The 23,276-nt window shown below is 42.5% G+C and overlaps 1 protein-coding gene across 2 annotated transcripts in view; it reads right to left on the bottom strand.

Moving 5' to 3' along the window:
* The window catches only part of Susd6 (sushi domain containing 6), a 102,706-nt gene that overhangs the window by 70,124 nt on the left and 9,306 nt on the right, over positions 1-23,276 (bottom strand). Inside the window, exon 2 of one of the 2 annotated variants that reach the window (XM_037210679.1) lies at positions 15,156-15,273. The exons of the other annotated variant lie outside the window; for it this stretch is intronic. The gene's annotated coding sequence lies outside the window, so the exon portion shown is untranslated. The remainder of the gene's footprint in view (positions 1-15,155; positions 15,274-23,276) is intronic. 2 annotated transcript variants of the gene reach the window in all.

Genomic DNA, 23,276 nt, shown 5'->3' with positions numbered 1-23,276 from the left:
TTCACATTACGCATTCCAATTCCACTTATCTCCTGTCCCCTTGCATCCACCCTCTGCTTCTGCAAGCCCCTCCCCAAAAGAAAACAAAATAAAATTTAAGAGAAAAAAGGAAGTAAAAAGGGAAGAGAAAATCTCGTCATGGAAGCTATAGTGTGACTCAGTGAGCCACACAGTAAACCCCTTTATCCATACATCTTTACATGCAGGCGTTCACCACAAAGAATCACTGGTCTGGTTTGAGGCCCCTGGTCTCTGCTACACCATCAACGCTGGGCACTCACTGGGACTCTTCCTGGACGTCCCGTTGCTACTCTGCATTGTGGAGATCCTGTAGGCCTGGGTCCACAGGACACCCTCCCCGCAATACTTGAGCAGATCACAGATGGGGTGGATGTTGGGTAGGCCAACACATAACCCTGGTTCTGGGCCTAGGTAGTTGCAGGGTTGGTCAGCCCACCAGCTCTCCTGTCTTCACCACCAGGGTGAGCTCTCTAGCACTGCCCTGGCTAGTTCACCTCTTGCAGTAAAGAGCAAGTTGGGGAGGGGGGCAATTCTCTTGCTTTACATCCTCAGGGTTGGTTCTCCCACACCTACACCTTGCAAGGGCCACTCTCCTGAGTACTGCAGCTGGTGAGGGGCAGGGACAATTCTCCTGCTTTTTGGACCTCAGGGCCAGCTCTCCCACCTGCCTCAGGTGTTAATGGGGGAGGGGGGAGAATGACTTCTCCCCTGCCCAGCCACACGAAAGATGAATAATAGGAACAGCTCTCCCAAAGCATGTGTTCTTAAAGAAGTAACAGATTTCTGCATATTGTGTATGTGTAAGAAACACCAAGAATTACAATATGAAAAAGAAAGTAAAAAGACATGAGAGACATGCCACCAATATGTCAAAGACAAAACAGGAAGGTAAGCTGCATCCCAGAAGAGAGAAGTGAAACAGATAATTAAACAACAGTCTACTAAATCCTATGTGGCTTTTATGGTCATATAAATAGAGGTCAAATCCTGATTCTTGCTTCTCTTAGGACTTATGCATGCTTACTGCTTAACAGATATGAGTTTTGTCACATATAAATTTGGAGCACCTCTGGGTACAGTGGTGCACACCTTTAATCCCAGCATTTAGGAGGCAGAGGCAGGTGGATCTCTGTGAATTGAGACCAGCCTGGTCTATACAGTGAATTCCAGAAGCCAGAGCTACAAAGTAAGACTTTGTCTTGATGAAGAAAAAAAAAGGGGGGGGAGGGTTGGAGAGATGGCTCAGCAGTTAAGAGCACTGGCTGTTCTTCCAGAGGTCCTGAGTTCTATTCCCAGCAACCACATGGTGGCTGACAACCATCCATAATGAGATCTGGTGCCCTCTTCTGGCCTGCAAGCATGCATGTAGGCAGAACCCTGTATACATAAAAAATAAATCTTTAAAAAACAAAACAAAACAAAAATACAAGCAAAGAAAAAAGTAGAGTGCCAGCATTTGCTTCATAGAATTACAGAATCCAATGAATTTTTTTTAAGTTCAATAGTCCCCACGTGGGTGGGGGTGGAGAATATGAATGAATATGCAAGTGTGTATGTGCCACAGCACATGTGTGGAGGTCAGAAGACAACCTCCGGGTTACTGGTTCTCACTTTCTACCGTGTTTGAGACAGAGTCTCTGTTGTATTACTTCTACAGAGACTAAGCTACTGGTCCATGAAGTCAGGGATCTTCCTGTCTCCACCTCTTATCTCCCCACTGGATACTGGGATTTCAGATACTTGTGCAACACGTCTGGCCTTTACCTGGGTTCTGAGGATTAGAACTCAGGTCCTCAAACTTACATGGTAAGCTCCCTTGCCCACTGGACCACCTTACTAGCACTTTCTTTAAACAGCTTGAAAAACAGATGAAACAACTGTTTTCAGACATTAATGCAGTAAACCTTGTGTGCTCCAGCTAATGCCCTAGAGGTCTTCAGTTAAAGAGAACAGCAGGAAGAAACCTGAGTTCATAGATCTTAGTGGGTGGAGCTGGGGATTTGGAGGAGGACAAGGGGGTGGGATTTGCAAGGCAAAGTAACTGAAAAGGGGTTTCAAACACAAAAGCCTCAACAGGTGGTGGCAAACACCTTTAATCTCAGCATGTGGGTGGCAGAGGCAGGCTGGTCTCTGAGTTTGAGGTCAGCCTGACCTAAAATGGGAGCTTCAGTACAACTTTTGAAACCCTGTCTCAAAAAACAAACAAACAACAACAACAACAAACCCCAAAAAAGTAACAAGAGAAACTATCCTAAATAAGATAAAAGAAAAAGGGAGTTAAAAAAAAAAAGCATTACAGGGCAGTATCAAATAGCCTAAAATAACTGGATTAAGGAGTGGAGAGTCAAGTGAGACAAAGAAATAACATTTTAAGGACAAAATGGTCAAAGTTTTTAAAGACTGATGGAAAATTTTAAGCCATAGATTCAAGATTTTCATCAAATCTCAAGAAGAAGCACCAAAAGAAAATACAAGGCACATCATCATCAAAATGTTGAAAAACAAAGATGAAGAGAAAACTTTAAAAGCAACTCAGGGTGGGGCAAGGATAGATCCACTACATACAGAGGAACAAAGATTTACAGCAGACCTACTGTTAGAAACCTAGCAAGCCAAGAGCCAATGGAGGCTCCACCCTACCAGTAATAATTATGTGTTCAAATATTTTCCATGGTGCTTACTATTGAGCACAAAGATTCAATAGTCTGAAAAATATTTACAGTATCCTCCAAGAAGTGAAACAAGATGAAATCCTCTTTTACGATCATACTAAAGGAAATTACCTATGTCCTCTAACATTCCAACCTGCAACCCTGTGCCATATTACAGTAACAATGGAATACATCAACACACTAGAAATGAGTCATAAGGTCCTCATCCCATCACAAAATAAAATCAAGTTAAAAATAAACATTAAAGAATGAGATCTACCAGCATGTCATGACAATGTCTTCAAGTGTTAGTATGTTTGATAGGCCTCTACAAATTCAGATAATTTTTTTTTCAGAATAACTGAAACAGAATAACTCAAGCTGTAATATGAATTACTAAGTTCTTAGCTATGCACTCTAGCCCAGGGAAGCACAATCTTATCACATACTCTGCTTTGGGGACTTGTTCTTTATAATCCAGCCCAGGGTCTACATAAGAGAAGGCATAAAGCTGGTAATTTATTTTTCCAAGAATGTTGGTTTGCTTTCTCATATCAATGTCTGGAGGTAATTCAGGCCGTCACAACTTGGGGAATGGTATCCAATGATTAGTAATATAACTGGTATCTAATGATTAAGGTCAGTAATACTGCTAAACACTCTACTATATTCAGCCAGCTACCCAAAACAAATAACAACAAAAACAAAAAAAAAAAGTTTAATGTTTTGCCCAATATCCCTTGATAACCCCACACACAATTTTATGCCAGCTCAGAACCTCCAGCCTCAAGATTACCAAGAGTGATGAGGGCACATTACTTTCCCCTTGTATTTTTCCTTCTCTGTACAAAGCTAAAGAAAGGCAAGCTTGACCCACAACCTAAATTATAACTCTTCCAGGTAAGTAATTCAGCCTATACATATTGTTTGAAGATATCCCAAGAGGAAAAGTGGGAAGCAGGTGATGAACCTAAAGACACAAATTGACAGGCAGAGGCTCATCATTTACATCTGAAAGAGATCCTAAGTTTCATTTCTGAAGGTTTTTATTTTCCTGGTTTTCCTTCCTGCTGTGCTATTTTATATAACATGAAGATTCTCAGGGACCACGGCAAAGGGTAAAGTACTCACAGAGTAAACAAAAACCAGCAAGTGTTCCCTAGCAGAATGATTAGGGCGTATAACATGCATGGCAACAGAAGTCAGTGTTGGGGAGGGAGCCCTGGACCCATCCAAACAGTTAGTCTCTGAAAAAATAGGTTGTTGCTCACCCTACACCTCTTCCCCTGCTCAGGTCTCTCACAAGCAACAGATGGCCCCAGCCCCAGGCAGATGGCTGAATATGGAGCGGAGTAGGACAAAACTAAGGCCCATCACTCACTGCTTACAAGAGTGCCTGGGGGCTGGCACAGCTCAAAATCAATAGCATTATTCAAAGTTCTCCAGCACCCACAGAGCTCAGAAAGAGTCTGGGTAAGGAGTTTGGGGTTAGGGGAAGACCCAGTACAGCTCCCAGGAGGCACTGAGGTATGGTGGCCTCGGGGGACATTCATTTATTTCCTGGGAATATACCACAATCCAAGCAGTGTGCAGCAACAAGGGAAACAGTGACAGAGGTGGTGACAGAAGACAATCTGTTCTTAGGAAGTTCACTAAAAGACCAGGGTAAAGAAGTAACAGATGGCAATAGAGTGAGGGAAGTGCTGAGAACAGGGCAAAACAGTGGTGTAAGCGAGGGACACCCAGAATACAGGAATCCAAACCGACCCTCGCCTTACAGGTGTGTTAGCCAGACATAAATGAAAGAGGAAGTGAAAGGCACAGGGGCCATTCCAAAAAGAAACAATTTAGAGGCAGAAGAGAATTGGGAACTATCCCACCTTTGCTACTAGCATGAGACCCTAACCATTACTGCCTAAAATGTCTAGTGGGGCCATCTTATAATGTCCTGTCTATCCAATTTAATAAACTGTGGCCTCAGCATGAGTTGTAACTTGCCCAGGCATAAAGGCCTTATGAGTACCTAAACCATGGCCAGAGCCCAGTTCTCTCACGCAACAGTTTCCTTGGGTGTTTCCCAATCAGAATCTGGCTGCTGACTAAACCCTCAAGGACACAGTATCAGCCACAGGTCTACTGCCCCTGGATTAGGTGTATTCTGAGCACTTCTGGAAGGGCTCTTACCCAGGCCTCTCTACCAGATGAGGAACTCAGTAACACTGGCCTCCAGGAATTCCAGTGTGGCAGGAAGAACTCATAAGGAAACAGAAGCAGGCACCAACCTGTCTCTTCAGGAAAGAAAGAAGCAGGCATTTGAAGCAGAACTAAGAGAGGCCATCTCTGTCTGTGTAGGAACATGAGCATGCATGTACACGTACACACACACACACACACAGAGAGAGAGAGAGAGAGAGAGAGAGAGAGAGAGAGAGAGAGAGAGAGAGAGAGAGAGAGAGAGAAAATATTTAAAAAATGGGATCCCCTGGAAATGTAAGAGCTGAGGGAGGTCCACCAGTACAGAACAGGAGGTATACAGGCAAGCTTAATTAAGACTCCACAGCCATTCCCCAGGAGCCCACCCTCCTTGCCTGGCTGGTCACACTAACTTAACTATGAGAAGCAATCACTATAGTGAAGCTAACCTTGGGGAGGGGTTGACCTATCATCAGTCCAGGGGCCAAGCCCCTAGTGTCAGGGCCCAGCTGCTCTGTCATCTCAATCTGTTTTCAATAGCAATTGCTCTGTGGTTCCCCAGCTCTCAGCCAGGTTGCCCACTCTGCATCAGACTCTGTGTAGGGTGGAAGAGAGCATTCCTTAACTTTTGGAGTCTAACTCTCTCTAGACTCTAAACAGACAGCAAGTACAGCTGTTCAACTGCCAAAGCTCATTTCTCCTCTGCTTACAACAAAGCAAAATTACCTGTCAACATCTGGCTGGCTGATTAAAACTGTGTAGAAAAGGGGATGGTAAGAAGGCTCAGTTGGTAAAAGAAGCATGTTACCAAGCCTGACAACCTGAGTTTAATCCCTAGGGCCCACAACACCCCGTGGAAAGAATCTACTCCAAGTTGTCCTCTGACCTCCATGTCCCCTGCCCCATGCACACACAAGTATTTTTTTTTACTATGCAGAAAGAGGCAAATAGGAGTCAAATCTATTTACTATCCCATTTACTGCCTGGTGGTCATCTATTTCAAGACCTTGAAGCAAAGGTTTGATGAAAACAGCCTAATGACCAGGTATCTTTGCTGCCTCCACTGCCCTCAGATTCTCCTCTGACCACACACTCCAGTGCAATTGCCAAAAGATGGCTCTGAGGTCTGAGGGTGTAGTTCAGCACTTATGCAGCACATAAGATGAAACCCTGGGTTTCATCCTCAGGACCACAAAGTCATTATAAAGGCTTTCTGATCCTGGCCTTCGGGGCCAAAACCAGCTAGAACAGCCAGGGCACATAAGCGGCCTGACAAAAGGACTGACTGATGCAGGGACTGAAAAGCCACATTCAGGCCTCGTGTCCTGAACTTCTTCACCTCTACCACGAGAAAGCTATGGGTGGAGGTGAGGGTGTTTATATCTGTGTGAGATGACTCTATCCAGACTTCCTCCTCTCCATAAAAATCAGCCTCTGGACCTTGAACTCCTAAAAGGGAAAAACAGTTCTAATTTCCAGAACTTTTTCTCTGCTTCTTAAAACGTATGAATGTTCCCATAAGGGAAGGGCAGCTAAGGGTAGAAGGGGATGACTACTGTGAGTTCCAGAGCCATTGCACTTTTGCAAAGGCTTCCTCAAAAGAGGCAAAATACCCATTCCAAACAGAAAACACATTTCATTCAGATTACTTCTCTAAAGTGTACCATTTTGGCAGAATATGTCTCTGTCCTTCATGGCTGCTTCTTTCTTTATATGACATTAAAACTCTCACATACAATGTATAGAATTTTCTTCCTAGAAGCTTAAGAAATAACTAGTTTGCTGTTGATTGTGTACACACACACACACACACACACACACACACACACACACACACACACTTGTATTCCTAATACTGAAAAAGAGACAGAAAGACTAGGTTGAGGCCAGCCTACATTACATAGTGACTTCAATGCCACTCTGGACTATACAATAATAGCCTACATTGGAGTGGGGGAGAAGGCAGCTAGACATGGTGGCATATACCTTTAATCCCATTCTTAGGAGGCAGAGGCAGGCAAATCTTTGTGAATTAGAGGAAAACCTGCTTGCTCTACACATCAAGTTCCAGGACAGCCAAAGCTACATAGTGAGACCCTGTCTCAACAACAACACCCACACACACAAAACCAAACAAACAAACAAAACAAAAACAGGAAAGGAATGAAGAAAGGAAGACAGATCTCCAAACTGATTTCTCAATTAATGAAATAGAACTACTATAAGACCCAGCTATTTTACTCCTAGTCATATATCCAGAGAACTCTATACCCTACCATAGAGATATTTAAGTCCTCATGTTTATTACTGCTTTATTCATTATAGCAAAGAATTGGAAACAACTTAGTTATCCATCAACAGACTAATGGACAATAAAAATCTGATACACACACACAGAATACTACTCTGCTCTTAAAAAAATGAACTTTAAAATTTTGCAGGAAACAGATTAACTTAGTATGTATAATATTAAGTGAAATCACATATCTCAGAAAGAAAAGAATGCATATATGATTATATAGAGAATCTAACCAATAATGTACAAATACATAAACAAATGTACATGTGGGTAATACAGTATAACATAAAGAAAAGAGAATAAGAAGGCTAAATATAAGGTCAGGAAGGATTGAATGCAGGTAGTGAACACAAATTATGAGAGAGGATATAAAGCTAATTGTTTTTCTAGTTCAAATTCTGCCACTGAGTTTTTGTTTTGGGTAGTATATAAGTGCAAAGTGTAAAATGTAAAGCTCCACAGTTTCCATTCTGAATGACTACTTTAACTGTATAGAAATTAATTGAGTAATATAGACTTCAGATCTGGTTAATTTTGGCATGCGATGTTCCTATTTGCAATTTTTAATAATAAAGTTTATAAAAAATTTAAATTATTAAGAAAAGTAATTTTTACACAGTAGTAATACTAGTTCACAACTCAATCGGTGCACCTGGTACTGTATGTCACCATCACCACCACCAAAGAACGAAACTTCATCACAAATGCTGCAATACTTAGGTAAATTCAAGTCATCTTTTTAGGCAGAAAAGAATAGGAAGAGGCAGCAGCATTTTTCAAAGACACAGGATTCTGAGAATCACTCACTAGCTTATCCACCACAACATAGTAGAGCTGCCACCCCAAAGTCCATTTATAAAAATAAAGGATCTATAGAGGTAGAGAAAGGTTTGGAGAAGGTCTTGTTGTGAGAAGAAAATTGACACTGGTTTCCTTTCCACAAGAATGACAATTCCCTGAGTTCTGTCTATGCAACCACATTTCATCAAACCTGGATATACCCAAGGACTTTACCTTACCTAGCTGAAGCTGGTCCCTGCCCAGTTGTTACCAAATGTTCCACAGTCTTGATAGTTCAGAGGAGAGGAGAAATAGGCATAATCAATGATGCTTAAAACTCTACCCCCATGTCAAAAGTAGAAGGCACCACTTTAAATTTTATCCAAGACTCTATTATTTGAATTTAAAAAACCTAACATAGGCCTATAAGCCCCGCCAGTGACAAAGCAAAGAAAAAATGCTGTTCATACTTGCACAAGTTCAAATCTCCAAGCTGCCCAGATAACGTCAATACAAATGTCAATAATACATATAAATAAATAAATCCTTAGTCTAGCTTACTGGTGCTCCTATCTGGTCCCTGTGACTAGGCATCCTTCACACCTTCTATTGGGGTGACTCACCACAAAAAGAAACTGGATCAAACGGAGGCACTTGCTCTTACCACCATTCCAACAACCCTAGCACTGTTCTAAAATAAACGTATTTTCCACTCAAACATTTCAGCTTCTAGGAGAATCTCAAGGTTGGACAAACTCTTGAGATGTATGTCTGACCCTGCCTGTACTTGCCAGTTTCTCTCAGGTCTTGGTTCTCAACATCCTAAAAACTCCTGGATGGCACCAAGTCTCCAGATCCTTGCTCTACCCTCTGGGTCACCTGAAATTGTGAAGAACCACACTCCCTGTTTTATCCTGTCCTAACAACCTTCTCTATACAGCTTGTAAAATTTACAGAAGGCACAGACCTCAAACCCACCAGAACTTTCAATAGCGAAGGAGGCTACAGATTCAGACAGCAAACCAAAATAGGAAGATCTATTTCAATATTCTATGTGGGTGCAATAAATGTTGAAGGGTGAAGTATAAATAATGAGAAAACGAAGAATAAGCAACTACTACTTATGAGTTATGAACAAAATAATGAAAAACAATAGAGGACAAAGAAATTAATCTGAACCAAGATAATCAAAGAAGGCCTTCTAAAGAAAGTAAAGAGGTTGAACATAAAAGCTTTGAAGGCTGAGAAAGTATAGAGAGACAGTCTGTCACAATGGTATAAAGCTGTAATCCAGCTCTTGGGAGGCTGATACAGGAGGATCACATATTTGAGGCCAGCCTGGGCTACGTAATAATGTCACATCTTAAAAACAACAATTGTCAAGCAGTGGTGGTGCACGCCTTTAATCCCAGCACTTAGGAGGCAGAGGCAGGTGGGAGGCAGAGGCAGGCGGATCTCTGAGTTCGAGGCCAGCCTGGTCTCCAAAGCAAGTTCCAGGAAAGGCACAAAGCTACACAGAGAAACCCTGTTTCGAAAAAACCAAAAAAACAATTAAAAAGTATCAAGAAGCAAAAGTGGGGGGGGGGGGGACACGACATAAGAATGTTCCTTCTTGAACACTTTTTTTGGAGCAGAACATTCAACTGAAGTTAAACATCATAGATGGGGAAAGTTCAAAGATCAGGGAAGAACAGAAAATAAATTCCATTCTAAAATCCTCAGAACAATTCTTACTGGTTTCCCTAGTTTCTGTCTCCTGTCAGGTTCTGGTTATTCCACAAAGTATGAAGCATTCAACTGACTCTTCAAGTAGGGCCAGCTTGGACACTCACCCTTGGATCAGTAGGCAGTGAGAAACACCTGTTCTTGAACAGGAAACCTGACCTAATCAAACTCCACAGCGTTAACTAGAGGCCCCCCAGGAGCACAGGAAGGAAAGAACAGGGCTGCCACACCCTGATACACAGTTTTTATTCTCTTACCTACTCCCCTAAGATGCTAAGCACTGTGAGAGGGAGCTAGCTGACCCTGGCATGAGCAACTGCAGCACCCTGGAAGGCTAGTCAAAACACCACAAAAGGAGCCTCCTCAGGATACTGGTGACAGGAATCTGCAGAAGGTGATACACGAAGGGCTCTGAAGGAGGAGCACTGAGCAGAACTAGGAGATTCAGGTTTCCATCCCCAGACGGTGCCATTATCTTCAGACCTCGATGCTTTGGCTGGGCTGACAGATGCCAAATGCTAAGGTCAGTCAGCTCAGTGCTCTGCTTGCTTCTGGGAATGGGGTTACACATTCCATCCTTCCCATCTGTCTGTGGTTTCATATGCTAGCTGTGATTTCCTGTAATTCTTGTGTATAAGGGATCGATGAGAAGATAAGGACAAGCACAGGCAACTCCTCTGTCCATCGCACTATGACAAACACATCTCAAGAGTCCTGCACTACAGTTACTGGTAACTCCAATTATGGGAAGAAAAGAAAAGGGGAAGGAAGCATCTTGCTTTGAAAGCTATAAAGGAAGTACCCTTCTTACACAATCAATTCCCCTTTTGGCAGAGCCTTCCCAGAATGCATTTAGTGAGAAGGGAGGAGAACCAACGGTGTCCAACCCTGAGCCCTAAGTCCTGACTGGTTCCTGCACAGATGAGGAACCCAATATTCCTTACTTCCTTGTAGTGTGCAAAATGAGTACAAAACCAGGAACCAAGTGTCATATGTGAGGCCAAAAATGCTTCCAAGTACACAGCATCCTTGAAAACTGGGTGACAGCCTTTCACGGTGACGACTCTGAGGGAGAGAGGACACACAGACACTGCAAAAGGCTTGTCTCAAAGTAGACCAAGACCACTGAAAGTTAAAGGCCAGACTGGGATATAGCAAGACCTTGTCTTAAATAAACAAGCCTTACTTATAACTTGTTTCTTTTTCTTTTTGCTCTTTGAGGTAGGGTTTCATTATTCCAGGCTGGCCTGAAACCTACTATTAACTGAGGTTGACTTTGTTTTTTTTTTAAAAAAAAAAGTGTCTCTCTGTAGCCCTGGCTGTCCTGGAACTCCCTCTGTAGATCAGGCTAGCCTCAAACTCAAAGAGATCCACCTGCCTCTGCCTCCCAAGTGCTGGGATTGAAGGCATCTATGACCAAGCCAGGCTTTATGTGATGCTAGGAATCAAACCCAGTGCTTCAGGCATGCTAAGCAAGCACTTTACCAACCCTCAATCTGTGATTTCTAAAAGATCGTCAAGATCCGGGGAGAACCAATTTCAGATGTGTATCTTCACACAGGAAAAGTGCATTCCAGTACTTTTCTAACTATGAAATAAGCATACGGGGGAAAGAGAGCAGATTGAAGGAAGAACAAAGTGTTGTTAGTTAAAACACGGGGAGTTCTCTGACATTTTCTAAACAAGTACTTCCCTCCCACCAGCGACAGATTCAAGCACCCCAGAACAGTCACACTGTATTCTTCCACACAGGGGCCTCAGAAAACTAAATCTAGGAGACGACCCAAGAATACTTGTTACTGCATGATTTTTTTTTCCAGGATCAGGCCTCCTATGGATGCCAAACAGTCGTTTACAAGATCGTGGCCTGGCTGTGTTAGCGGGGAGAGGGACATTTTGTCATTCTCTATAACTAAGGTGGTCATAATTCCATCCCAGGATACTCAAGATAAAAATACCATTATTATTATATTAACTAGCATTTGACTGCTTATCTGCTGGGCATGAATCTAAGCACTTTACACTTATTATCTGATCTAGCCCTCACAACCACCTTAAAAGGTAGGTACTAATTATTATCTCCTGTTTTAGGCAGGGAAACCTAGCAGCAGAGGTTAAATAACCAGTCTAAGGTCATACAGAAAGAGATTGGGTGAGATTTCAAACTAAGCACTCTGACCCCAAAGCATGCAATCTTGGTAGAGGTATAAATTTGTTTCATGTCAGGTACTGTAAATTTTAAATGTTAACATCATATTGGACTGAACAGATGGCTGGGGGTGAAGAGTACTTGCTGCTCTTCTAGAGGATCTGAACTCACTTCACAGCAATGATGTCAGACAACCCACAACAGCCTGTAACTCCAGTTCCAGAGGATCCCCAACACCCTCTTCTGGCCTCCTCAAGTACCCACATACATGTGGCACACACAAATAAATACACATTAAAGAAGTAAATCTAAAATAAAAACTGTAGATTAGGATGCACCTTCATAAAAAGACAACAGGAAGTTCTAAAGTCTGTTTAGACTGCTGCATGCAGCTGTGCAACCTCCTGAGGAGCTGGGAACTTCAGCAGATGAGCAGAGGAAATCGAACACATGGATGCCAGGGACCCAGCCATGAAGAGCACTGACTTGAAGAGCTGGAGTGCTACAGTTTTATCTTCCCGGTGTTTGTTGTTGTTTTTTGGGGGGTGTTAATTATTAGTGTTCAATACAATGGGTTTCATTATGACATTTTCATTATTATTGTATCTTGTTCATATTTACCTCATCACCACCTTCCCCATCCTCCATTTCATCTTCTGATTTAGCACATTTTGTCCCCAAAAATAGTCTCCCTTCTAGTGGCCTGTGTGGCCTCAAGCCTGTCCTCCACCCACTGTCAAGTTCCCCTGAAACATCAGTGTTAACCACATCCTCGTCCCAGCATGTGACTAGTCACTCGGAGAGACTCAACCCACAACAGCTCAGCCCCGCAGTGTCCCTGGGTTGAGAGGGCAGCGCAGGGGTGTGGCCCACCAACCCCAGCCCAAACCCCACTCCTCCACTCCTTGCGATGGTCTGTGCTTTTTAATACATAGAACAAAACAGTAAGAGCAGGGTCTACCACAAAGAAAGCTTTCAATAGTATGATGGCACACACATGTAATCTCAGAATTCAGGAGAGTGAGACAAAGAATAGTGAAAAATCAGCCTTGGCTATGTTATAAGTTTGAAGCCACTTTGGGCTAAATTTCAAAATGCTGACTCAAAATGAACAAAACAAAAACACTGTTCTGTACATGTTGGCATTTAGTATCATTCTACCTTATTGTATTAATTTAGTTCTATACAAATTTGGGCTTTATGCACTTTAAATGTGATTTAATCCATTGTGACTATATTCAAGCCTTACAATACCCGTGTAAGTTAGATCAGACTCAAAGACAGTTCCTGCTATAAGGAAAAACAACTAGGCAAAGGGTAGGAACTGAAATACACAGCAATCTCCCTCCTTAGCGAGAGACCTGTCTCCATCATCTCTGAATATTCTCCCACCCCTACCCCATACTATCACATATTCAATAAATCCATGTTAAAGTAGACTGACTGCACAGTTGTCAGGCTGTGAACAGAACAACACCAGCCCTGTAGCCAGAGGATGGGGAACAAACAGGATTCATCATTCCTGGGCATTCCTAGCCAGCCTGAACAGACAAGAGGGCTACTATTCCCAGGCCAGACTCCAACTCATTCCTGAGAGGGAAGGGAGCGGCCAGAGGTCACTTAGAGGGAAATGTCAGTATTGCCCCTGCAGAAATGACCTCTGAAGCAGCAGGGAATTAAGGCTAATGTAATGGGACATTGTTCAGGCCCTCCCACCAGGCCAAATGGGGATCCATATATGCTTCAGAGGCACATAATGCTGCCTTGCTAATTGAAGGGGGAGTTGCCTTTTACAGAACTTAGGCCAGTCTATAAATACCAGGGACTAAAAGGTTTCCTGTGGGGCTCAACTGCACCTCCCTAAATAGAGAGACTATCTGGTCCTCTACGCCCCAAACAAATCCCAGGGAGCATCTCTCACAAAAGAATTGTCCTCAAATAGCGCACATGCGCCCCCAGAAATATACCTCGACTTCTCTATTTCCACTCTAGTCTGTTTTTATTGGCCTTTCCTTTCCATACTCCTCATCTAAACAATCCACTCCTAAATACCCTTGCGTGGCCCTACCCTCTTTTCTTCAGATAATTGTTTTGCCTCTCTCTCCAGCTCAACCCACACTTCAATATTCCTATCCCACAGACTTTGTCTGCCATGAAAGAAACCCTGGCTCTAAAATCATTGCAATTTTAGTTCTAGCTGCAACACAGTAAATCACAGTACTTCATGTTACTGAGGTTGGTGTTCTGACCTATCCAATGAAACCAGATTGCCTAGGTCAAACACCCATCACAGTGCTACCCAACAGTTCTTGCCTTGTCCTACTCCCCAGAGGACTGTCCTTCTCCCCTTACTCTACTACTTAGATATAATCACTCAAGGTATCATACCTCAAAACCTCAAAGTCTTACCCTAAATGAGTGACTCCACTCTGTAGTAGACACATGGTCCTATCAGCAACCTTCTGGTCACTTTGCATCTACCTCCTTAATTGGAAGGGATGGAGATGAAGAGTCACTAAGTCTCTGTATGGTAAGAACAGACCCGCCACATGTGACCAAAATTCCTAAAGCAAGAGAGCACACAATCCCACATTTACAGGTTAATTTTATCCTAAGAGCAAGAACATTAGTCAGATTTATTAGAAATACCACCTGGTTCATTTCTTTAAAAAAAAAAAAAAGTCTTAACATTTATTTATTTATTTGTAAGAGGGGGCATGAATATGGAGGTCAGAGGATAAACCTACTTCCACTGTTAAGTAGGTTCCAGGATCAAACTCAGGTGATGAGGACCGATGCTCACTAAGCCATATTACTGGTCCCCATCTGGTTAATTTCTGGTAAGATCCGGCCATGAGTTTTCAGAGGCCAAGAACTGCCTATAATTTGATTCCCAAAAGGTAGAATCCTTTATGACAGCTCCAAAACATTGTGCCAGGTCTCTCTTCCTGGTGTCCTAACGCTGCTTCTACAAACTCATCATTAGCCTTGAAATAAACCCACAACCTGGTTTTTTAAAAGAACCTTGTCCAAAACTTTCAGTCATCACCCTTAAAACCAGAATTACTTTAAACAGACTATCTTCAAAAACCAAATCAATACCAGAGAAAAGGGACAAAAGTCCTTAGCAACTTGTGCTTAAAAGGGGACTTTTGACAAAGAGATAAGAGGATGCTTCTCCTCTAATGATTCTTATTTTTGAAATTAGCTACCAGTAAGAGGTTCTCTTTCATGAGGCCTTTCAGATCCTCCTAAGACCCAAGCCAAAAGGAATGCAGACAGACTTGCCTAAAGAGGTACAGGCACTGGATGGTCTGAAGTATGAAAAAGTTGGTACCTCAGGGTTGGCCCTTAAACTTTTCAGTCACCAACAATAGGCAGATAATCATAGAACCACAAAAGTGAATTGAGAGGGAGGTCTTCCCCTGGAGAAGTTCAACCTGTCTTGTGCAGGCCTGTTGGGACAAAGGGGGGAAAAAAAAGAATGTAAGCACAGGTTCAGTATTGTGGTGTCAGGGTGGCCAGCAGCGAGTGAGGGCAGCTCCACAGCAGACAGACTACAATGTTCTGAACCTGACAGAGTTCAGAAACTTGAACCACAAACAGGGACAACATTAGAGAGTCTGCCACGTACCAAACAAGGTAGATGTGGAAAGGGGAAGGGAGGAAACAAGTCCTACCCTTTAGTAACTCAGGATGTGGGGAAAATGATGAGGTCCAGAACTGGCCACAGTCCCATCAAACTTGAGCCTTGCTAACCCCTGGGGCCAGAACAGTGATGCTCTACTATGCCCTGGTCCACAGCCCTAGCCAATACATGCATGGACAGCTCCAAGACCTCCAGTTTGCCACAGTCTACATTGTAGAACAGATGCTTCCAGACACCACACAGGCACTGTTGTAACCCAGCATCTGGCCTTCAGAAAGCTTTCCTAAACATGAAACCAGGTGTGATGGCTATAGAGCAAGATCCTACCTAAAAAGAAAAGGAGGAAGAGGGAAAGAAGGAGGGTGTGAAGGAGGGGGGCAAAGTCACTTAATCACCCTGTGCCTCCCCTTCAGTGACTTTAAGTGTAATTCCCACCTCACTTCAAGCCATTGTCATGAGAATAAGAGCTGACAAGACCGATGACAAGACCACGTCAGCTGAGTCCTTCCCATGTGCTAGACACCAGGCACTTCTAGTCCTCACTGCATACAATCCTCAAAACCCACGCCTGTGGTACATGCAATTATTAACCCCGATTTTCGGTTGAAGAAGCTGAGGCTTGGCAAAAAGAATTACTCACGGCCACGTACTCAGAAAGAAAACTAACAGTATGAAAGCAAGGGTCAGCTGCTTTTATCATTTCTTCCTCGAACTGTTATCTGAGTATTGTTTAGTTGTCAGGACTGTGCCTTCTGTTTTAAAATATGTCCATCTGATTTTATATCAATTACATGAAATGTGGTTTTAATAAGCTATTCAAGTTAAACATACCACTAGTATAAAATTCAAGTAACACAGAAAAGTAGTTTAAGAAATTAGTTTAGCCAAGAGGATCTCTGTGAGTTTGAGGCCAGCCTCATATACACTGCAAGTTCTAGGACAGCCAGAGTTACTCATAAAGAGACCTGTCTCCAAAAAAAAAAAAAAAAAAAACACACAGAGATGGCCGGGCAGTGGTGGGGCACGCCTTTAATCCCAGCACTCGGGAGGCAGAGCCAGGCGGATCTCTGTGAGTTCGAGGCCAGCCTGGGCTACCAAGTGAGTTCCAGGAAAAGGCGCAAAGCTACACAGAGAAACCCTGTCTCGAAAAACCAAAAAAAAAAAAAAAAAAACAGAGAAGTGAATGAGGGAAGATGAAGTTAAAGTTTCTCTTATCTTTATGACCTAGAATTGCCTCCCGAGTAATCACTAACATGTTAATAAGCCACCTTTCTTGAGATGGTGTGAACATCAGTTCCATTTTACAAACTACAAAACTGAAGGATCAGTTGGGCACAGTGCTGAATGCCTAGAATCTCAGCATTAGGAAGGCTAAGGTATGAAGGTTGCCAAGAGTTGAGACTAGACTGGGCCTCATAGTGAGACCTCATCTAAAAACAACTTTCAAAAAGACTGAAAATTGGTAGCACACACCTTTAATCCCAGCACTCAGGAGGCAGAGGCAGGTGGATCTCTGTGAGTTTGAAACCAGCCTGGGCTACAGAGCGAGATCCAGGACAGGCACCAAAACTACACAGAGAAACCCTGTCTCAAAAAACAAAAAGACTAAAAATCGAAGTTCAATTTGCTCAAGGTCATACAACTGGGAAGTAGAAGAGCTGCGCCTGAAGCAAGGTCACGTAAGCCCACTGCCTTCTCTGCTGCCGCCTAGGAAGTACTGTCTTCCGAAAACAACTGTCATTTTCAAAGGACACAGGAACAGGGAAACTGTACCTGGCCCACAGCCAGTTTCACTCCTCCACTTTCCCAACTAAATGAGAAGGCAGGCAGGCTGCCCAAGTATATCTCTGGTCCAAGAGTGCTGGCACTCCTTCATATTCCTTCTATTCTAGGCTGCCACCGCTACAATGTCCTTACGGCGCACAGTCTCAGCTCCAGCCTCCGGAAACAATACAAGGACAATGGTTTAGAGTCAGAGACTATGCTGGTCTCCTCCTGGTAATACCAAAAGGAAGTAAGTGTCTTCAGAAGCCTACGTAAGCCCCAAAGCACCACTAACAGTCCACCAGATGACTACAAAGGGGCAGTCAGAACCAAGATTCCAACAATACCTAATTTGGGGTGAACTTGCTGAGCCACTCAAAACCCCCAGGGCAGAGTTTGGAAACTAATGAACTCAGAACTTCTGCTTTGTTTTACTCCTATTTGATGGTCCACCACATAGATTTTGAGACAGTATTTCTGCTTCTGGAGGCTTTCCTCCTCCTCCTCTGTATTATATGGGAACATTTTTCCTTAAGAGATTAAGGCTGCCTTTTCAAATGACACACATTCACATTTTTTTCAGATTTATTTTTATCGGGGTGTGTGTGTGTGTGACATGTCTGAGTGCCAGTGCCCGCACAGGCCATTGTTGGTGCTGGATCCCCTTAGAACTGGAGTTACAGGCAGTTGAGGACCCAGAGATGCTAGGTCCTCATCAAGAGCAGTACTGGCTCTTAACTACTGTGTCATCTCTCCAGCCCCACACTAGAATTTTCGACCCATCCATACACAAAAACATACTGACTTTGGGACTCCTGTGCTGAGCTAGGAGAACAGGAAAGGAGCTACTGCTATTACACTGCTGTTACTCAGCAAGTAAGTTTTATGGATCTGAAATCCCTGGAAGTTTCCATTTCCCAGCATGAGCAACCCATGTTGGATTTAAGGCTGGGTCAGCACCTCAATTATATAAGTATAGTAGTAGCTCCTTCAGGGGAGGGGAGAGAGAAAGAGTATTTATGAGCACTTGCTGCTCTTACAGAGTACCTGGGTTCGGTTCCCAGGAACCACATGGCAGCTCACAACCATCTGTAACTTCCTCCAGTTCTAGGGGATCCAATGCCCTCTTCAGGACTCTGAGGGACCAAAGCATACAGGTGATATATATATATACATACATACAGGCAAAACACTCACGCACATTAAAAGTAATTTTTTTTAAAATCTCAACTCATTGTCAAGGGTTTTGCTTTTCTCATTTGTATAACAGGACTAAAAATCATGTACAATTGTCCCTTGGTATTCACAAGGATTACTGGTTCCAAGATCCCTGTGGATACCAAAATTTGAGGCTATTCAAGTACCTTATTTAAAAACAGCACAGCAGTTACTTACAAATATCCTCCCATATATATTACATCCTCTCTAGATTACTTGTAAGACCTGTACAAATAATTGTCATGCTGTATTATTTAGAGAACAACAAGAAAAAAAAAAGTCTACACATTGCCCAATAGAGACACATTCTTCTCCCCGCAAACCAAACTGTCAATGCAAGGTTAGCTGAATCTACAGATGAAAAACTCCCATGGTTGTGGAGGGCACATATGTTTTATATGAAATGTCCTGTGTGAGAACTTATAAAATGTAGAAAATTTTTGCATTTTTGCTGCTAGCCCATAGAGTAAACAGAGGAAATTTAAAACACACTTAAGAATTTTCAAATGTGTAAGCAAACACTGGAGAATGACTCAAATAATACATCATTAGGTGTTAACCTGTGCTGCAAAGAATATGGGAGAGGGCATTCAACAAATTCTTGTACAATTAACACATGAGTTGAGATGCATTACTTGAAAAATCCCTTACCTTAGCACCACTGTATCTATATCTTCCCTATTAAAGGAGTCACCAATGGCTCTTACATCTATCTGTTCATGCTACCACTATCTATATTTCTAAAAATAAGCATGTACTTCTAGACAAGTACACATAGGACAAATGAGAAGCACCAACAGAATTATTTGTTTCTGAAGAACAAAAAAACAAATCATCCTGTGTTAACTATTTCCTTATCTATAACTGAATTCACATTCATGCCAAATATATTTATTTCTCTAAGCTGCAAAACAAATGTATAAATTGTTTTTAGGGCATAAGTGATACCAAGGATTTTACAAAAGCCAACAAAACTATAGAAACAAAACCTGCACCTGCAAATTAGCAAATACACCTTTTTGTTTTCAACCATGACACTTAAAGAACCCTGTAGTGTCTTTAAAAAATATTTTATTATTTTTATGTGTCTAGGTTTTGCCTGCATGTATGTCTATGCACCATGTTTGTGCCTGGTGTCCACAGATGTCAGAAGAGGGTTTTAGATCTCCTATGATGTCGGTGCTGAGAATTTAACCCAGGTCCTCTAAAGCAGCCAGTACTCTTAACTGATAAGCCCTATCTCTCCAGTCCATTATAGTTTGTTTTTGACTGCCCTTGCTATATAGTGAGATCCTGTCCCTAAAATCAAATAAATAAAGTAAAATATGAAGACTTGGGGGAAAACGAGAGAGGGAAAAAAGTATCTATGAAATACGCACCACTTATCCTACCTATTCCCTTCTCCCACATTCTTACTGTTTTCTCTCTCAACGGAAAATAAAGGGCAGTAAAACCCTTGGGATGTAGCTGAGTTGGTAGAGGACACACAGCATGCACAAAGCCCTGGGTTCAATTCCCAGTAACACATAAACCAAGCATGAAAGTACCTACTTATAACCCCTAGCACTTGGGAGGCAGAGGCAAGAGTGTCAAGGCCAGGGACTAGAGGAATTACTCAATGGTCAAGAGTATTGGTTTCACTTCCAAGGGACCCAGGTTTGATTCCCAGCAGCCATAACAGCCTGAAAACGCCAGTCCCAAGGGATCGTGGCCTCTGCAGGCACCAGGCACACACATGGTACACAACTCTTACTTATTTTTGAAATGGAGTTTCACCATATGGCTTCTGACCTCAAACTTGAGATCCCCCTGGCTCAGACTGAATAGACTGAGTTATAGACAAGGTGGGCCATGTCCTGTTAAAATTATTAATTGGTAAGATCTTTCCCTGACATTATTTAACTGTGGCTTTATAAACAGTGAAAGACATAGGTTTCCAGTAGTCCTAAATCCCTTTATATTTTTATCTCAGTGAGAGTCATTTCTTCTCAGAGGTCAGGTCAGCCCAAGCCACTGTTCAGCCTCCACCGTCAACACATATATACACAACATACACATAAAGACACAGACTCCAGGCTCCCAAACACCTCAGATTAAAATCTGATTTTACATAAAGTAAAACAGCAAAAAAGCCTTACACCAACCGGATCAAGCTCCTACATCTAGCAAGTAGTTCATTGTTAGTGAGATTAAGCAACTCCCCAAGGATTCTGCCCCAGGCCCCTCCTTCCTTCCAGGGTGACTGTAAACCCAATATACAGAAACCACTAACAAAGCCAGAACAATAAGACTTTGTGTCTACTGTATACAACAGAGTTCTCCAAATTAACTCCTGGGCATTTCCCCAGACTGGTAACGCCATACAGGCAAGTGTTGTGACTATTTTGTTCTCTTTTAGAACTGTACATATGGGCTGGGCATGGTGGCATGTGTCTTTAATCTGGGGGCAGAGGCAGAATGATTTCTATGAGTTTGAGACCAGCCTGATATACATAGCAAACTACATAGAGTGACCCTGTCTCAAAAAACAAACAAACAAACAAAATGTATTTATTGCACCTAGCTGATATATTCACTTCATGCCGAATAAATAAATTTATCTCCTTTTGGTTTTTGCAGTAACTATCTACCTGCCTCTCACCAGTCCAAAACCCAAACTGATTATCTGCTCATAAATTATTACAACTTGAGGGTATACATAAACATGAAAAAAGATGGACCAATCAACTCTTAAGAAACCCAGAGCCTGTTTTTCTTGCTAATCTGCTATGTACCAAGTAAAATCCCTATAGGATTAAACAAGGAAGAAGATGGTCTTCCTAGAGGAGAGCTTCTACCTGCAGATGGATGAGAAATAATCAAGGACTAACAATAAAGGTGTGTACCAGTCAGCATACCATTCACTAATGGTCTAGAAAAGCCCTGAGAACACCAACCAAAACAAAACAACAGCACCAAATATAAAACTTTATTCACGAGCTTTCAGGAATGGGGGAAAAGAGGATATACGAGCTGTTTCTTTCCTAGCTGACTAGAGACACACTGTTACAGATGTGCGTCCACAGTGTCTTTTAAGTGGGTGGCTGATTCCACACATCATAAACCCCAGGAAGTCACACCCACAGCTATGAAGGGGTTCTGTTGCTAACGGAAGGAAGAAAGCAGAGTGGGGCAGGGGATAGGTAATAAGTCAGGAGGTGGGGGTGTGGGGTTCTGCCATAGGACTGCTGTCCCCCAATCTTCAAGTAATCCTACTATGTCAACAGGGCCTGCCACTGTCTCACCTGGAAGACCTAAGGAGAATAAAAACAACAGGGGACACAACCCATTGGCCTGAGGTCAAGTAGCATTTCTGAATCACAAAAAAAAGCACAGCACAGAGAAAAAAAAAAAAAAAACAGTTAAGAAGCCTAGCTATCATGCAACTGTACCCATATTAAGAAAGCATTCCCAGGGCTGGAGAGATGGCTCAGCAGTTAAGCCATGCATTGCCTCCAGAGCACCAGAGATTGATTCCCAGCAATGTAACTGGGTGGCTCACAACAACTGTATTCCAGGACCAGAGAATCCAACACCCCTTTCTGGTCTCTATGGGTACCTGTACTCAAGCACACACACACACACACACACACACACACACACACACACACACACACACACACTCTCTCTCTCTCTCTCTCTCTCTCTCTCTCTCTCTCTCTCTCTCTCTCTCTCTGTCTCTGCCTAAAATAAAAAGTCTCTTTTTTTAAAGTACTCATTCAAACATCATAAAGGCACATTCCTCTTTGTTGCTCACTATTAGACTCAAAACCACCACTGCAGAGGCTAGGATAGCTCAGATGATAGAATATTTACCAACATTCATAAAGCCCTGGGTTTTATCCCTACTACTAAGTAAATCAAGATACAAGCCTATAATTCATCACTTGGGACAAACAGGCAGGAGGATCACAGTTCAAGGTCATCCTCAGATACTTGCCAGTTCCAGACCAGACTTGGTGACATATCCTGTCTCAAAAAACAACACACCATAGAAGAACATGAGTTTATTCAGAAAGAAACAAAACAATATGAGTCACAAACTTGGCTGGGGACCCAATCCACTTTCTAAAGATAGGCTGAGAGGAGGACAAGAAACAAGGGGACAAGGTGATCGATCATACTGGGGTAGGAGCCTGGCTTCTCCACTGATCCTTTCCAAGTAAGCTCTGAGACTCCATTTCTCCTTTTTCTTTTAAGAGGGAAAGAGGACTCAGACTTTCAAAGTCCAGTTCTCCTAACTTTAATGAGCCTAAACTTTCTCTTTATCTACTTTATTTGTTGCACAAAAACCTGATGGAATCCAGAAACCTACCTAAACAGTCAAAAATTTTATGCCAGTATGGTGTTGCACAGCATTGTGGAGGCAGAGACAGGCGGATCTCTGTGAATTGGAGGCTAGCTTGATCTACATAATGAGTTCCAAACAGTTAGGGCTAAATAGACCTCGCCTCAAAAAATAAAAATAAACAAAGAATAATTTGACTCTTCACTGGGCATCTTGAAACTCTAGGACTCAGGAATAGAATTTGTATTAACAGTTGGGCCTACTCCAAATTCCAACCTTTTAGACAATGAACTCGGCCAGGTAAGTTATAGCTGCATTCATGAATATTTATACACACACCTGAAGAACTTTCCGGAAGGATTAATCTTTGGCTTGGTTCCAGAAATGAGAAGGCTAACTAAAGTTCCCCATTTTTGTGTCTTGGAATGCACGTGCCCTTCCCTATGTTTCTCTAGAAAGAAACTGTCTTGACACTCTGATTAAAAAAAAAAAACAACTAG

Source organism: Peromyscus leucopus, chromosome 14 (genome assembly GCF_004664715.2).
Source record: "Peromyscus leucopus breed LL Stock chromosome 14, UCI_PerLeu_2.1, whole genome shotgun sequence".
NCBI lineage: Eukaryota > Metazoa > Chordata > Mammalia > Rodentia > Cricetidae > Peromyscus > Peromyscus leucopus.
This window is presented reverse-complemented; position numbering and strand designations above follow the sequence as displayed.